At 35.8% G+C, this 19,238-nt stretch overlaps 1 long non-coding RNA gene across 1 annotated transcript in view; it reads right to left on the bottom strand.

Annotated features, from left to right (window-relative positions):
- Positions 1–2,276: 2,276 nt before the first annotated feature.
- Positions 2,277–19,238, bottom strand: part of LOC131509898 (uncharacterized) — a 31,264-nt gene continuing 14,302 nt past the window's right edge. Inside the window, exon 3 of the long non-coding RNA XR_009260766.1 lies at positions 2,277–3,268. This is a non-coding gene — a long non-coding RNA (uncharacterized LOC131509898). The remainder of the gene's footprint in view (positions 3,269–19,238) is intronic.

The following is a 19,238-nucleotide window of genomic DNA, read 5'->3' as shown; positions in this document are numbered from 1 at the left end:
TGAAAATGAAGGTTTGAAAAATATTTAAGCCTAAACTGAGTTTTCATTTTCTTTAAATATTTATTTCTCCAGGTTTGCTAACCAGATTCACCTTCTATTGTCATAATTTAAGGTGATAAGGAAGCATTTACACTGATACTCAGGAGGCACTATAATTATTTATTGGAATCTACATCTTTTAACATCCTTGCAAATTTCAGTGGCTTTAGCAGTTCACCCTTGAAAACTAACCCAACAGAATAAAAGAAAATGTATATGGATGTATGAGAGGAAGACGAACCAGAAATGGTTTAGGGGTGTGTTTCCTCTCTTCTGGGGCAGTTAGGGACTGAGTGACCTTCTACCAAGGAAACATACACCACAGGCTGCTGCAGTCGCGTCCTCTCTGAACATTTCATCATCTCACAGGCTGAGGCTCATGGTAACTCTGCTCCAGCCAGAAGCCATGTGTGTATTGCCACCTTTTTCATCCCTGCTTAGACCAAACGTATTCTTCCTCCCTTGTCAATATTAATGTATCTGCAGTGAATAAACAACATGATAGCATATACAGAGATGTATTTCCCTAAGTCACTGTTTCTTATATCTGTACAAAGTATTTGGGGAAGGAAGATACATGAACACATAAAGTGACACACATGCCTTTAAGAGCAAAACCAACTGTGGGATATCTATTCAGAATTTATTTTCTGGGTGAAATAATATAAATTGTATCTAAAAATAAAAAAAAAACACCTTTTTGCTATTTCCCAGGTAATCAGGGAATGCTGTCCCAGTTTCTTAAATGATAAGGTCACTGATTTCATGGCTTTCATCACCTATGCTATGAAATGGAAAAATTCCACTTGATAAGATGAGATTCTTACATAGAAACATAATGGGAAAACTACTACACCAAAAGCCACATTAAAAGTTATGACCCAGTTATATCCAGGTAAATGGTCTTAATATCATATTAAAATTTTATATTCCTTATGCTAAAATTGCTGATTTAGCTTTGAATGTAAATCTTGAAGAATGATATAGAAATAAGCGTAATTAAGAAAAAAAAGAAAGTAAGAAAAAGAAAAGAAACTATAGCATTTATTTCCCATAAAAATATCTACCTACTTTCTTCTGGCATTGCATAATGATGAATTTATTCCAAAAAGAAAAAAAATACCCAATAACACAAAAATATATGAATAATTATCATAAAAACATTGTGCGTTTTATACAACTACAATGATATATTTATCACTACATTCTCATGGTTCTAAGATTTTCAGGAAGCTTTTGGAACTATCACATTCCTACTCTGTCCACAAAAAAAATCCATGCAATCCAATTAATTTATTGTGTATTTACTGCATGTTGAGGCCAAGAACAAATGGATAATTTTTTAAAGAAGCCTACATAATTAAAGAGCTCATTAATTATACTGCTTTCCCAAGCTTCAATTAACATGTTAATCTAGAAATCACTACCATGTGTTTTGGAAATGCTTGGTATTCAACAACTCTCAGAGGCATGGTTTGCTGAAAATGCCTCCCTAGCAAAGGAAGATTTAGGAATTCTAACTTTGGTATTCTTAGGGAGAATTCTTATTCCTCTGTGGAAAACACAAAGCCTGATCATCCTAAATGAAATCCTTATAAATTTGGAAATTTTTATGAAGGCATATTTTTATATATGCTAAATGAAAATTTTGAAAATCCCTCCTGTTCTGTGTTTATGAGGAGAAAATTCAGGGGAGCATGACATCTTTATCCAGAGACTTCATAATCTAAATTTACTCTTCTCAAAATGTTAATATTATATACTAGAGTGGGACAGAACTTAATATTCCTAAGACCGGTGATAGTCTGCTAGACAATGGTGCAGCATGTAAGTTGGCTATAAATAAAAGTCACCATCCTCTGTTTCAAATACATTTCAAAGCATGTATTAAAAATTTATAGATGGGGGGAGGAGCCAAGGTAGCAGAACAGCATGGAAGTTGTTTGTGTGTCTCGTGTCCATGAAATACAGCCAGACCAACACTAAACCATCCTGCATACCTAGAGAACTGATGTGAGGATTAACACAACAATCTGCACAACCTGAACCACAGAACTCGGCAGGTACGCAGTGAGGAGAGGTGAACTGGGGGAGTAAGAAGCCGCAGAAGGCAGGGAGCTATTTTTGCTTGCAGAGAGAGGACTGAGATGGGAAGAGAGTACGAGAAAAGCACCCCCCCACCAAAAAAAAAAGCAGCTGGAGAGAAAATGGAAAAGTGGAAACAGCTGCAGGGACTGAACTAGAAAGGGAGAAAGGAGGAAGGAAAGGGTTTCAATTCCATTAAGATTCTATAAACGGGGAGCACAGAGTGTTAAACGCCACAGCTCAATACCTGGCAGTGCTCTGGTGAGAAGGGTGAATCCCCAGGAGCAGAATGGGGTCCAGAAGGTCCTCGGGCCACACGAGAGAAGCAGTTCCACTGCTGAAATGCATTTGGTAGAAGCTGTGTATCCACCTGGTCCCAGCGAACCCCAGAGAACAACCACATTCGCGGGTGCTGAAACAAGGTCCTTAAAAGTGAAGCCGGGTGCCAGATGTGTGTTGTGATTTTCCAAAATCCCTGAAACGTTGCTGCTACATGATCACGCAAACTTTTTCTGGGGCAGGCTGGCACTCAGCCGCAGTCTCTGGGCATCGGCAGCAGCATGGTCCCACAAACATTTCTGGGTGCAGCCTGCACCTGGCCGTTGCTCAGTGAGACCCACAGGATCTCAGTGGGTCAAAGCCGCAGTCCCTCAGAAGTGAGGGAAACACAGCCGCATCTGATATAAAACTCAGGAGGGAGGTGCTGCCTGGCAACCCCACGGCTTGGTCACAATGTAAAAGCAGGGAGTGGACGGAGGCTGGAGACAAAGGATGGGTGCATATTTGCTGGTTGGGGAGAGCACAGAATCCGGATACTACAGACTGGATAGCTGGGTGACGCCATTTTCGCAACTCTGGCACATGTGCATACACACCTGCAAGCACCACAACAATCCACTCTAGTAAGCTAAGCAGCGCCATCTAGTGGAGAAAGGAGCCATGACACTAAGCCCCACCCAATGGGGCCAACCTAGCTCTTCAGGAGCACCGATCACTCCTGCAGCTTGTTTACAGACTATAAAGTGCTTCATAGCTTGACTTCTAGGCGAAAAGGATGTAATTTCAATCCTTTTTCAGTCTGTTTGCTGGTCGATCTAATCAATTTTCTTTCTTTTTTTCTTTCTTTTTCGTTTCTTTTCTTTTTCTTCAATACAGAAAGAGAAAAAAAATTATTTTTATTTTCAATTTTTATTAAAAATATTTTCCTTTATTTTTCTCTACTATATATTTTTTTCTTTTTAGAACATTTTTCAAAATCTATTTTACTTCCATCATTTAATTTTATTCTATTTCATTGTATTCATTTTCTCATATTTTCAAATGTTTTCCTTTTTATTTATTTCTTATTTTTCTTTTTTCTTGTTATTTTTTCTCTAATCTATCAAGCACCTTTCAATAACTAGACTAAAGCACACCTAGGGTCTAGCATCATTTATTTGATTTGGGTGTGTGTGTGTTGTTTTTAATATTTTTAATTTTAGGGGTTTTTTTACCTTATTAATTCCTTTTCTTCCTTCAAAATGATGAAACAAAAGAATTCACCCCAAAAGAAAGAGCAGGAAGAAACAACAACCAAGGACTTAATCAAAACAGATACAAGCAAGATGTCTGAACCAGATATGGAGTCACGATAATAAGAATATTAGCTGGGGTCAAAAACAAATTAAAATCCAGTCCCTTTCTGTGGAGATAAAAAAAAATGAAAGCTACTCAGGATTAAATAAAAAAAGCTATAACTGAGCTGCAATCTCGAATGGATGCCATGGAGGCAAAGATGGATGAGTCAGAGCACAAATCAGCGACATAGAGGACAAACTGATAGAGAATAATGAAACAGAAAAAAAGAGGGAGACTAAGGCAAAAGAGCACTATTTAAGAATTAGAGAAACCAGTGATTCATTAAAAAGAAACAACCTCAGAATCATAGGGGTCCCAAAAGATTAAGACAGAAACAAAGGGTAGATGTGAGCAAACCATAGCAGAAAACTTTCCTAACCTGGGGAAAGACACAGACATCAAAATCCAGGAGCACAGAGGACTCCCATAAAATTCAACAAAAACTGACCATCAACAAGGCATATCATAATCAAATTCACCAAATACTCAGGCAAGGAGAGAATCATGAAAGCAGCAAGGGGAAAAAAGTCCTGAACCTATAAGGGAAGAGATACCAGGTTTGCAGCAGACCTATCCACAGAAACTTGGCAGGCCAGAAAAGAGTGGCAGGATATATTCAATGTGCTGAATTAGAAAAATATGCAGCCAAGAATTCTTTATCCAGCAAGGCTGTCATTCAAAATAAAAGGAGAGATTAAAAGTTTCCCAGACAAACAAAAATTAAAGGAGTTTGTGACCACTAAACCAGCCCTGCAAGAAATTTAAAGGGGGACTCTCTGAGGGGAGAAAAGACGAAAAAGAAAAAAAAAAAAAGAGAGACCAAAAGCAACAAAGACTAGAAAGGACCAGAGAACACCACGAGAAACTCTAACTCTGCAAGCAACATAATGGCAATAAATTCATATATTTCAGTACTCACTCTAAACTTCAATGGACTAAATGGTGCAATCAAAAAACATTGGGTAACAGAATGGATAAGAAAACAAGACCCATCTATATGCTGTTTAAAAGAGACCCACTTTAGACCTAAAGATACCTTCAGATTGAAAGTAAGGGGATGGAGAACCATCTATCATGCTAATGGTCGACAAAAGAGGGCTGGAGTAGCCATACTTACATTAGACAATCAGACTTTAAAATAAAGACTGTAACAGATGAAGAAGGGTATTATATCATAATTAAGGGGTCTATCCACCAAGAAGACCTAATGATGTAAAAATTTATGCCCTCAATGTGGTAGAACCAAAATATATAAATCGATTAATCACAAACATAAAGGAATTCATTGATAATAATACCATAATAGTAGGGGACTTCCACACCACACATACAACAATGGACAAATCATGCAAGCAGAAAATTAACAAGGAAACAATGGCTTTGAATGACACCCTGGACCAGATGGACTTAACAGATATATTCAGAACATTTCATCCTAAAGCACTGGAATATACATTCGTCTCTACTGCAAATTGAACGTTCTCCAGAACAGATTACATACTGGGACACAAATCAGCCCTCACCAAGTACAAAAATATTGAGATCACACCCTGCATATTTTCAGACCACAACGCTCTGAAACTCGAAAGCAACCACAAGAAAAAATATGGAAACAAATTCTTGGATACTAAAGAACATCCTACTAAAGAATGAATGGGCTAACCAGAAAGTTAAAAGGGAAATTGAAAAGTACATGGAAGCCAATGAAAATAATAACACCACAGCCCAAAACCTCTGGGATGCAGCAAGGTGGTCATAAGAGGGAAGTATATAGCAATCCAGGCCTTCCTAAAGAAGGAAGAAAGGTCTTAGATATACAACCTATCCTTACACCCTAAAAAGCTGGAAAAAGAACAGCAGAAGACAGGAAATAATAAAGATTAGAGCAGAAATCAATGCTATCAAAACAAAAGACAAAAAAACAAAAAAACAGTAGAACAGATCAATGAACCCAGAAGCTGGTTCTTTGAAAAAATTTAAAAAATTGATAAATCCCTAGCCAGTTTGATCAAAAAGAAAAAGGAAAGAACCCAAAATAAATAAAATCAAGAATTAAAGAGGAGAGATCACAACCAACACAGCAGAAACACAAACAATAATAAGAGAATATTATGAGCAATTGTATGCCAATAAAATGGGGAATCTGGAAGAAATGGACAAATTCCTAGAAACATATACACTACCATAACTGAAACAGGAAGAAATAGAAAATTTGATCAGACCTACAACCAGTAAAGAAATCGAATTAGTAATCAAAAATCTCCCAAAAAACAAGAGTCCAGGGCCAGATGGCTTTCCAGGGGAATTTTACCAAATATTTAAGGAAGAGTTAACACCTATTGTCTTGAAGCTGTTCCAAAAATAGAAATGGAAGGAAAACTTTCAAACTCTTTCTATGAAGCCACCATTACCTTGATTCCAAAACCAGACAAACGCCCCACTAAAAAGCAGAACTACAAACCAATTTCCCTGATGAGCATGGATGCAAAAATCCTCAACAAGGCATTAGCCAACCGGATCCAATAATACATTAAAAAATTATTCACCACAACCCAGGGAGATTTATACCTGGGATGCAGGGCTAGTTCAATATCTGCAAATCAATGTAATTAATCATATCAATAAAAGAAAGGATAATAACCACATGATCCTCTCAATAGATGCAGAGAAAGCATTTGACAAATTACAACATCCTTTCTTGATAAAAATCCTCAAGATAGTAGGGATAGAAGGATCATACCTCGAGATCATAAAAGCCATATATGAAAGAGCCAATGCTCATATCATCCTCAATGGGGAAAAACTGAGAGCTTTCCCCCTAAGGTCAGGAACAACACAGGGATGTCCACTCTCCCACTGTTATTCAACATAGTGTTGGAAGTCTTAACCTCAGCAATCAGACAATACAAAGAGATGAAAGGCATCCAAATTGGCCATGGGGAGGTCAAACTGTCACTGTTCGCAGATGACATGATACTCTATATGGAAAACCCAAAAGATTCCACCAAGAAAATGCTAGAACTGATCCATGAATTCAGCAAAGCTGCAGGATATAAAATCAATGCACAGAAATCGGTTGCATTCCTATTCACCAACAATAAAGCAACAGAAAGAGAAATCAAGGAATCAATCCCATTTACAATTGCACCAAAACCCATAAAATACCTAGGAATAAATCTAACCAAAGAGGGAAAAAAATCTATACACTGAAAACTACAGAAAGCTTATGAAAGAAATTGAAGAAAACACAAAAAAATGGAAAAAAATATTCCATGTTCCTGGATAGGAAGAAAAATACTGTTAAAATGTCAATACTACCCAAAGCAATCTACATATTCAATGCAATCCCTATCAAAAGAACACCAGCATTCTTCACAGAGCTAGAACAAACAATCCTCAAGTTTGTATGGAACCAGAAAAAAAACCCGAATAGCCAAAGCAATCTTGTAAAACAAAACCAAAGATGGAGGCATCACAATCATGGATTTTAAGCTGTATTAAAAGCTATAATCATTAAGACAGTACGGTTCTGGCATAAGAACAGACACTCAGATCAATGGAACAGAATAGAGAACCCGGAAATGGACCCACAAACATATGGCCAACTAATCTTTGACAAAGCAGGAAAGAATATCCTATAAAGAATAAAGACAGTCTCTTCAGCAAGTGGTGCTGGGAAAGCTGGACAGTGACATGCAGAAAAATGAACCTGGACCACTTTCTTACACTTTACACAAAAATAAACTCAAAATGGATAAAAGACCTAAATGTAAGACAGCAAGCCATAAAAATCCTAGAGGAGAAAGCAGGAAAAAACCTCTTTGATCTTGGCCACAGAAACTTCTTACTCAACATGTCTCTGGAGGCAAGGGAAGCAAAAACAAAAATACACTACTGGGACCTCATCAAAGTAAAAAACTTCTGCACAGTGAAGGAAACAATTGGCAAAACTAAAAAAGTAACCGACGGAATGGCAGAAGATATTTTGCATATGACGTATCAGATAAAGGGTTAGTAGCCAAAACGTATAAAGAGCTTATCAAACTCAACACCCAAAAAACAAATCATCCAATGAAGAAATGGGCAAAAGACATGAATAGACACTTCTCCAAAGAAGACATCCAGATGGCCAAACGACACATGAAAAAATGCTCAACATCACTCATCATCAGGGAAATATAAATCAAAACCACATGAGATACCACCTCACACCTGTCAGAATAGCCCACATTAACAACTCAGGCAACAACAGATGTTGGTGAGGATGTGGCAAAAGAGGATCTCTTTTGCACTGCTGGTGGGAATGCAAACTGGTGCAGCCACTCTGGAAAACAGTATAGAGATTCCTCAAAAAATTAAAAATAGAACTACCCTAAAACCCAGCAATTACACTAATAGGTATTTATCCAAGGGATACAGGTATGCTGTTTAGAAGGGGCACAGGCACTCCAATGATCATAGCAGCACTATCAACAATAGCCAAGGTATGTAAAGAGCCCAAATGTCCATCAATAGAATGGATGAAGAAGATGTGTGTGTGTGTGTGTGTGTGTGTGTGTGTGTATAGAGAGAGAGAGAGAGAGAGAATTACTAGGCAATCAAAAAGAATGAAATATTGCCATTTGCAACTACATGGATGGAACTAGTGTGTATTATGCTAAGCGAAATTACTCAAGAAAAACAAAATCATATGACTTCACTCATATGAGTACTTTAAGATACAAAATAGGTTAATATAAGAGAAGGGAAACAAAAATAATATAAAAACAGGGAGGGGAAAACATAAGAGACTCTTAAATATGGAGAACAAACAGGGTTACTGGAGGGGGTGGGGGAGAGGAGATGGGCTAAATGGGTAAGGGGCATTAAGGAATCTACTGATGAAATCATTGTTGCACTATATGCTAACTAACTTGGATGTGAATTAAAAAAATAAATTAAATAAATATTTTAAAAAATTATAGATGTGTTTTATCCTTTAAATAACCTTATTAAAATTTTTTAATATTTACTTCATTTCAGCTTCTTTTATCCGTATAACAACTTGTACAAAGAGCATTCCAACTTGGAATGGAAAAACAATAATAACCTTACTTACCTTTGTATAAAAGTATACAAAAATGAGAAGGCCAGACAATGAGATGGAAAGCAAGAGTACTTGATTCTCTAAAACAGAAAAAAGTAGCTTGACGGTATTAACAAACATACTACTACTTATGATCTGTCTGCCCTACAAACTATAACTAAAAGCTCTCATAAATTACATCACAAATCGTTACTGTCTTGATATTTGAGTTTTCAGTCATTTGTTTTGTGTAAACTGTGACTATCATCTTTGTTACATTACACTGGCATGTGGAATTAAAATATTTTGTGTGCATCAAGGAAGTGATAGATAGGATTCGTATTTTATTTTTCAGGAATGTTTTACCAAACCATCCTCTCGTAATCCAGTTTTAAAAAGTGCCATGACCAGCTTTTGGGTTACTCCTTCATATCTTTCAGGTTCCCATTCAAATGTCAAGTTATCAGAGAAATTTTCCCTGACAACACTATACAACATGCCATTCTGCTTTATTTTTATTCACACCATTTATTGTTACCTGACAGAGATTTACTGATGATTTGTTGACTATTTCACCTCCTCCACTAGAATCAAGGTCTTAGAAGGCCTTGGGCTTTATTATTTCTGTTTTGTTCTTACAACATATACTGCTTCTAAAATATTGCCTGCAATGTAGTAGGTGCTCAATAAATATTTGCTGAATGAATAAAACCCCAATATTTATAGAGGCGATCTCTTAATTTCATGCACAATGAATTCCTGGAAGAGATGCAGAGTTAGAATTATATATATATACATATATATGTGTGGATAGGTAGATAGATTCCAATCCCAGAGAGAAAAAAAAATGTGTTTTTTTTAAATTTCTAATTACAAGATGTTTTGAGGACACTTTCGAAAAATGTACTTCTAACATGTCATATACACACTTCATTTTATTTATTTTATTTTGTCCTGCAAATTTAATAACATTTATGTAAGGATAATATTAAAAGTAATTATTTAAAGTAGTTATAGTAATCTCTTCTTTCTCATATGCATTACTCCTCTGAGAATCATCACTTTTAATCCCTTTGTTTTACATTCTTTTTACTACATATGGGATGAAGGCAGTAACATTCCCGTGAGCACAACAGCAATGCTGTGAAGACAAATAAAGTGACTCTGGTGAAGCAGAACTGTTAGCCAAAAGGCAATTTTTTTTAAGTTTATTTATTTATTTTTGAGAGGGTGGGGGGTGCAGAGAAAGAGGGAGAGAGAGAATCCCAAACAGGCTTCATGCTGTCAGCATATAGCCTGATGCGGGGCTCCATCTCATGAATCCTGAGATCATGACCAAAACTGAAATCAAGACTCAGACACCTAACCAACTGACTGAGACACCCAGCCACCTCATCTGGAAGACATTTCTATCATACAATTGCTTTTAATCTATTTCATCAAGTGACATACAGAAGTCGAAGTCTGGTGTACAAGGGAAGTTTTGTAGAAACAGTGTATGCAACTGTAAACTGTATAAAATTCCATCTTAAGTGGAGGAATGTAGCTCCCATCAGGATAAAAAAGGTAGACTGTGGCCCAGTCATTCCCAAGCTCTCAGTCAGCAGTTTTCAAACTTCAACGTTTATTGAATCGCCTGGAGGTTCCTATTAAAAATTCAGACCCCTCAGGGCCAACCAAGATAATCTGAATCAACAGCTTGAAAATAGCTCAAGAAATAGTATCTTTAACAAGCACCTCAGGTGATTCTGGTGTAACCAGTGTGAGAACTACACTCTGAGAAATGTTTGTCTAAATGAAGAAAAGTATCGTGGTATTATATGCTCATATGATTATTAATCAATCTCATGTTTTAGAGATATAGACTTTTTCTCCATGCATTATTTCCCTACCTTTAACTTCTGCTCCAAAATCTTAAATGAGGAGCTTCACTTCCTCAGTTTTGCCCTTCATCTTCCTGAAATGAGGCATATGATTAATTTTTTGCTGCCATAACTATTTTTGGTGAGTGCAGATAATAAGAATTTGTCTAGCACTGACTTCTAAGCCTCAGGCTATTCAGTATCAACATATAACTACCACTTCAAGTACTCTGTCAGAAAAAATTGCTCCATCCCAAGGAAAATACAATAATGGAGGTTTCAGAGGATGTATTTTCTTCAAGGTTGAGAAAGCTACAATATTTAAAGTATGGGTAGATATTCTCTTGGCAAAACCTAGAAAAACTACTTCAAGGTCAATGTTAAAGGTTATACATAGCTAGAAGTTTTGATATAATTAGCTGTAACATGGAGCACCTGGGTGGCTCAGTCGATTGAGCGCCCGGCTCTTGATTTCAGCTCAGGTCATGATCTCAGGGTCTGTGGGACTGAGCCCCATGTAGGGCTCTGAGCTGATAGCCCAGAGCCTGTTTGGGATCCTCTCCCCTCTGTCTCTGCCTCTCCCCCATTTGTGCTTGCTCTCTCTCTCTCTCAAAATAAACATTAATAAAAATTTAAAAAAATAGCTAGCTCTAACTTCACGTAAGCTACATTTATTATAATTAAAAATAATTTTTCAAGACAGGAAAAAGGACCAAATAAACTTCTCAAGAAACTTCTGTGTGCATACTACGTCTTTACCATTTATTTTGTATTCAATTTTTTAAAAATATTACTTCATTTAGAGTAGGGTCTATACAGAAAAAAATTCAAAAATAATTACATACAGAATATTCCTTGAAACTGAATAGTAAAATTTGAATTTGATAACATAAAACTAAAATCCTCCAAGAAACCATGTTTCTAACAAAGACTAAAAGTAAACTACTATATTTCTTTTGGTTGTGTTAATAACTAAATGAGTTGTTTGAGAGATCCCCAATTATTTTTTTATGATATGTTTTATGTATACAAATATTTTCTGTGTGTGTCTTCAGTTCATAGGGACACTGGACAAATTTTAACAGAAGTAAAAAACAATCCCATTAAGATAATGTACAAATGAAATATAAAAGTAAATAAAGCAGAGAGTTTATGTGATGTTATATTTATTAGAGTGGAAATTTCAAATATAAAATAAGATGCCCTACTTAAAGTGGCTCAAGGAAAATTTTACTTTTCATTGTGAATTCAGTTATGACAACCATTTTATACCATTCACACCACCATCAGAGATTATACGCTTTCTCCTCTTACAGGGAAAGATGTCTGCTATATAGCTGTAGGGTTCTATCTTACTTAGTTATAACCACAGCAGAAGAGAGAGATACTGTCTTCACAATAAGTTCCAATAAAAGTAGAGCTTTGGGAGAAGCTGGTCCAAAATAGGTCAGAAACTTTCTTTGAAACACTCCGCCTAGATGTGCCGGTTGGCTTAGTTCTAATGGCAGTCACACACTGATGCTGGGTATAAAGTCAACTCTGCCAGGGACACTGGGCTCAGACAGAAAAGGTGGTTCATTTAAAACAAAATCAGAATTTCTTTGAGTGACAAAGGGAAATAGTAACTACTAGTTGCTATTTCAAAAACTGCTGTACATTCAATTCCTATACTATTAGTGATAAAATGACTTCATAGGGTAACTATAGAAGCAAGTGCAGGGTAAGCTTTATTGTCTACATGTAGGGATAACAGAGTAGTTCTCAAGTTCCATTTTGATAAGGGTGAGAAATGTCAATTTTGAATGCCTTTAGCATTGTTCTGGTTTAAGTTTGGAACGAGGGTCCAATTTTTACTCAAGCATGCACAGCTGCCTATTATAATGGAAGCCAAATGTTAAAGGATAGGTGGAAGAAGGTGGGGGGCATGGGGAAAGGGGAAGACAGGAAAGAGAGAGAGAAAGAGACACATCCTCTATGCTCACCACTCTCATGGTTTTTTGGTCATGCATTATGTACTTAGTAAGGAGATTATAAGACTGAATGAAATTGTCAAGGAACTCATAGCAGGTCTGCCATCCTATTTTAAAAGTTATTCTCAATTCCCCCATAAGATGTGATTTCTTAAAACACTTTACCACTCTAGAAGGAGAATTAGATTTATCTATTTATGATCCAAAACCACTAAAGTAGACCCTTCCTCATACAGAGATTATTTTACTTTTTATTTTCTTAGTTATTGGTACTTACCTGTTATTTTCTTCTTATATTTCAACACTAAATTTTATTTATTTATTAATATTTATTTATTTTTGACATATATAGACATAGTGCGAGCAGCTGAGGGGCAGAGAAAGAGGGAGACACAGAATCTGAAGCAGGCTCCATGCTCTGAGCTGTCAGCACAAAGCCCAACGTGGGGCTCAAACCCATGAACTGTGAGATCATGACCTGAGCCAAAGTCAGAAGCTTAACCAACTGAACCACCCAGGTGCCACCAGTTCTAATGTTAATCAACAGTGTATAAGTAGAAATCAAAGAATTCAGTTTGGAGAACGTTCTCAGGTTCCAAAACATCATACATTGACTCAATAAGCTTAGTCTATTCCTTTACAAAATCAGTTTTGGATTTACACAGCTGCTAAATCAATAGCAAAATGGGGAAAAGTGTAGAAATTAAGCCGCCATTTTCTAATATGGATATAGAAATATGGTCTGAATATTTACATTTGCTAAGAAAAAAGAAAACTAGTTGCATCTAATAGTTATCTGTATGAATGAATTGCAAAAATCTGCCCAGAAGAGATTGAAAGATCTGCCCAGAAGAGATTAAAAAATCACCACAGCATTGCAATGGTGACCAAACCGATTCATTTATCCACTTTTTAATAGATCACAGACTGTTAACATATAATAATCATTTTGGTCACCATGGTCATGGATTGATGATTGTACCTTATTTAAAAAAAGAAAAAGACTGGAGTTGACAAATCATCTAGTTTTACCTCTTTTTTATAGATGAGTCTGATAAAGTACATGGCAACTAAATGATGTGCGTCCAAGGTCATGGGCTTGAGATTAGAACAAAACTATTCCTAGAATAGAGATAAGAGGCCTTTCTTTTTTTAAATAATTTGTGGTAAAATAAAGCCCTATGTCTAAATAATTGTGTCTTTTGTTATATTCTTACCATCTTCAAACTTGGCTCAAAATATAGTAATATGCAAAACTCACAACCCTAATAGGTCACAAACAGAGAGACACATGTTTAAAGTAATAATTAACTGGCAGATATTATCCTTCCAGGCTTTTGTTTACTGTGCAAACCCTACCATTTGTTCTGTGCTATTATAATTAAGTGGGAAAGTAATTAGTATGCCAATAGCTTTAATTTTAATATTTGAATATGTCTCAATTTCAGAGTAATTTAAAAATAATAAAAAGTTGTGCCTAATATAATAATGTTAGGTTGCATAAGAGTGCAAATCTATTATCCCTTTTTTTTTTTCAGTCTGTTTCAAGAGCTACGAACTAATCGGGTCTTATTGGTTGTGTAGTTAATTATGACACGGTCAGTACTGCAGGAGATTCTGAGTAAGTACAGAAAAAGATAGGGATGGTTTCACAAACCTTTAGGTAGATCTGTTAGGCAAATGATAGAAGCCATTTGAAAAGAAGAAAAAAAGACAAAACCACACGCAATAAAAGTCTGCACTAATGTTATTCTAATACACCTACGTAGGCAACTTGAGAGAGATTTTTTTTCAAAAAAGACAGTTCTTATAAAGTTTGTATTTCCAAATCTCTTACATCCATTCTTCCCTGATTCTTTTCTGCTCTTTTTTAAGTCAGTGGTTTTCAAAGTATGGTCTATGGTCTCCAATAATCTCTGATACGTTTCCGCGGATTATGGAGTTCAAAATAATTTTATTGTTTTCTCCATCATATTGGTATTTGTAACTAATGGTGTAAAAGCAGTGGTAGGGAAAATGCTGGCTGCTTATGAGCAATGAAGATGGTAGCACCAAAGTACATTATAAGTCATTTTATTCTTCACTTTCCTGAATTCACAGAAAAAAGACAAAGCCAGTTTTACTTAGGAATGTCCTTGATGAAAAATTAAAATTTAATTAAATCTTACCAATAAGTACTTCTTTTTTCAATAGTCTGCCTGAGAGAAATGGGAAGCACACATGAAACACTTCTGTTGTATACTGCAGTACAATGATGATCTAGAAGAAAACCACTGTGTGAGTTTTGAGATCACTTTTCACAGAACATAATGTTTACTTGACAGAATGACAGAAAACTATAGTTATTCAGACCTGGGTATTTGTCAGTCATTTTCTCAAAAATATACAATGTGAGCATGTGTCTTCAAGTAAACCAACTGAGAATCTATACTGCCATTGATAATATTTGAGCTTTCTTTCAAGTAAAAATTATAATTTTGGAAAACTAATATTTACCACTATTAGCTTGACTGCTTCTAGATACTTAAAGGCTATTCTGATGAGATCAGAGGTAATAAATATAATTTCTTAAAATATCACATAATAAAATGTATCCATATTTGAAAGTTGAAAATAATGTCATTTGAACCAGTATTTTCCAAAAAAACTTCCTGAGTTATAATTCATGGGGAGAAGATCCATTCAAAGCACAATGGATTTTAATGTAACAACGTGTAAATTTATTGATATAGTGTTCAATTTCAACTGGAGCTAAAGTTTAATAAACTACCCCTAAGTTTTAGTGGGGTATTTAAGAAGAATATCCAAAGTTATGTTAGAGAGTTATTAAAGCATTCCTTCCTTTTCCAACTCTTGTCTGTGTAAGACCAGAGTTTTTTCAGATCTATCAACTAAAACAAGATTGTTCTAAATACAGAAACAGATATAAGGATCCAGCTATCCTAAGTCAGACACTAAAGAGATTTACAAAATTATAAAATAATGTCACTTTTTGCATTGATTTTTAATTTGGAAAATTTATTTCATAATGTTTTATGTTTTCATAAAACTATGACATTTCTGTAAATAGCTTTATATTCAATAATTTAATTAAAATTAATAATTTAAAAATCTGTATTAATTTCTACTATGGAAAATTTTAAGGGAATAAAAGCAAAAGTTCTTTGCACCAACAATCATTTTTAATAGTGTAATGGGGCTCAAGACCAAACAGCTTTAAAGAAGAGTTGCTCTAAGAATCTACTTTCCTCCTACACTATTGGTTCATGCTAACAACCTCCTCAAGGGGTCTCCCTAATTCTAACCCAGCCAAACAGGGTTCAGATTGGCATTTCTTTAAAAAAAATTAATGTTTATTTATTTTTGAGAGACAGAGAGACAGAGCGTGAGCAGGGGAGTGGCAGAGAAGGAGACACAGAATCTGAAGGGGGCCCCAGGCTCTGAGCTGTCAGCACACAGCCCGATGTGGGGCTCGAACCTACAAACTGTGAGATCATGACCTGAGCTGAAGTTGGACACTTAACCAACTGAGCCACCCAGGAGCTTCTCACATTGGCATTTCTAATGCACACATCTGATACAATACTCACCAGTAAGCAACCTTTCAATAATGGCTCTCTATTCTTATAGTGAAAAACTCCAACTCTATAACAAGGTATAAAAGGTCATCTTGATCTAGTGCCAAATTACCTCTAAAATTCACTTCCTCTCATGCTACACAGAAGGGTATGCCAAATACTTGTATACCTCTCCCTCTTGCCCTTGTGGCCGTTTACTTGAAATAGCCCACACTTTTCACCATAGGCATTCGTCTTCTCCACTTTGGGATTTTGGGCAGTATCATGTCCAGGAAGTCTTTCTTCCTGTTCTTGAAGCTTAGGGAGAAAATAGACCCTTCTTTCTTCTGAGCCTTTTTTGCTTCCTATATATGCATTTCTATCATGTTCCTAACCCTGTGCCTAATGCACATGAACATACAGATAACTGGGTTCCCCTTAATTTAGGAGGAAGAAAAACTTTGCCATCAATGTTGCCATAATTGGATCGTGCTTTTCAGTTGCTATTATTATTGGGTAGCTCAATACATATATACTTAGATATTGCCTTTAAGCCACAAATTTGCCCTGTTTTTGCCATACTCTGTAAACCACAGTTCTGCTTTGTCGCTGGCTCCCTATTATACTTTGTCTGATGTTCAGGCTATCTTTAAAGGTAAATACTTCTCAGGCTTTTCTATGCCTTTGATCAAATTCCAGTGTGCTGAAATAATGGTTCCTGTCCACTTGGTATAGGCTGATAGCTGCTTTTACAGAGAGTATTTACTGAGAGAATATTCATCACTTGGTCATAGCCAGAACTCCTACCCTCTGATACTTATTTTAAAATGATATATCACTTGCTACCTTTTTTAACATTCAAGAAATACTCAAGTGTGCTTAGTCATTGCTATATTAATTACATCACTATATATAATCATTAAATGGCGCTTTATTGTTTTTAGAGCAGTCCTAGCATGGCACGTTTGGGTATTCTCTGAGAACCTTGAATTGTGAGGTAGCCAACTGGCATGTCTTCTCTACAGAGCACTGTAAAAAGTGTCCTATCCCGCCAAGTGCAAGTAAGGTGTATTAGATTATTATTTGAGTGTGTCTGTACATTAGGTCAGAGACAAACTGAAGGGAATTCAGAATAACAATAAAACTAATAAGGAGACTACAGGAGTTTGAAAGGAAATTTGGCTGAAATATATTAATTAAGGAATGAGTGGAGGTAGTCATGATGTCTTGCAACAAGTAGAGGTTTTAGAAATTAAAATACCTATTTCTCTTGTGATGTTATGTGAAAAATACAATTCGACAGCCCAAGCTATATTATGGTATATCTGGCATCAATCCACCCTTGAAATACTGAAACCCATATATTACATACTCACAGATCTTTGACACATGATGCTTTAAGGAGAATACAAATTGTACTACTATTAATAAATCTATTGAGAATGAGGGGAAAGTTTTAGATCCAGACTTTCCAATGGAATGACCAAAGACTGCTCCAGGAAAATGTCATATAAGGTCATGCTAGGACTCAAAGATTACCATAGAAAGTCCCTCAAACTTGGGAAGAAGGAGGTGGGCTGCCTGAAGATTGCTTGACTTAAGTAAAGACTTGGCGTCACTGAATTCCTTCGCTTTTCATATTGTCTCCCATTTGAGCCAGACAGAGCATTTGCATGACATCCAACCTGAAAGAGGTAACAGGTGCAGAAAGAAAGCCCCCAGGAAAAGCCTGTTCCCACAGGCCAAAAAAGAAACAAAACCAAAGAACCTTTTTGTCAATGCCCACCCTACTCCAGCCAAATACCAACAGTCCCTGTCTCTGACAACAGAAAATCTTCAAGATCTAGGACCAGGCAAAAAAGCACAGTCCATTAATGGGAAAAAAATGATACAGTGGACTTACAAAAGTTAAAACTTTAGCTTGATGAAGAACTCTCTGAAGAAGATGAAAAGACAAGCTACAAACTGGTAGAAAAAGTTTATAAACCACATATCCTACAAAGAACTAGCATCTGGGATATATAAAGAACTCTCAAAACTCACATTTAAAAAACAATCAATTCAATTAGAAAATGAGCAAAAGATGTGAACAGATGTTTCACCAAAGAGGGTATACAGATGAGTAATAAGCACATGAAAAGGTGTTCCACATCACTAGGCATTAGGGAAATGCAAATTAAAACTTCTTGTTATCATGTGTTCAAATCTTTTGCCCAATTTTGATTTGGTGTTCTGTTTATTATTGCATTGTGAGAGCTTCTGGAGAGATTATGTTTAGTGTTCTATTCTGAAAACACGTCCTTGACTAGGTATGTGTTTTGCAACTATTTTCTTTCACTTGCCTTTACTTGCTTTACAGTGTCTTTTAAAGAACAGAAGTTTTTAATTTTGCTATAGCTCAGTTTATGAAGATTTTCTTTATGAATTGTGCTTTTGGAGTTGTATTTGAGGAATCTTGATAATTCAATGTCACAAGATTTGTTTTCATATTTTGTTACAGGTTTTTATAGGTTTAAGCTTTATAGTAAGTGTTTCTTATATGATGTGAATGAGTCAGACATTTCTTGTTTGTTTCAGCATGCGTGGAAGAATAATTTAGAGAGGTTTTATTTTCAAACATTGAATTCTGTTCCCCGATCAAAACCATTTCTCTTTGAATCTTGATAAATCTATAAAATAATGTAAACCTGTGAATGCAATACATATTGCTTTTTCTCTAATAAGAAAAAATACTCTTTTTTGTACTGAATCACCAAGTCCTTCATTATCTTTAATGAATATTTCCATTACTTACTTACTAGCATCATTAGATTTCCTGAGGATAAATCAGGTTGGCATTTCTCTGCTCAACATTTGGAAGTCTTATATCCACACTGTATTGATACTTACCATCCTCCAGCACAATGAGTGTTTAAGATAGATGTAACTGTGGTATCATGCCTGTTTCATGATTTTTTCACATTATTTTTGTTACCTTATGTTAATAGTTTTTTTCCCTTTCCTTACTGTAATGCAGCTAAATCAAAACTGCATTTCTGGTCTT

This window comes from Neofelis nebulosa, chromosome 1 (assembly GCF_028018385.1).
Source record: "Neofelis nebulosa isolate mNeoNeb1 chromosome 1, mNeoNeb1.pri, whole genome shotgun sequence".
Taxonomy (NCBI): Eukaryota; Metazoa; Chordata; class Mammalia; order Carnivora; family Felidae; genus Neofelis; species Neofelis nebulosa.
This window is presented reverse-complemented; position numbering and strand designations above follow the sequence as displayed.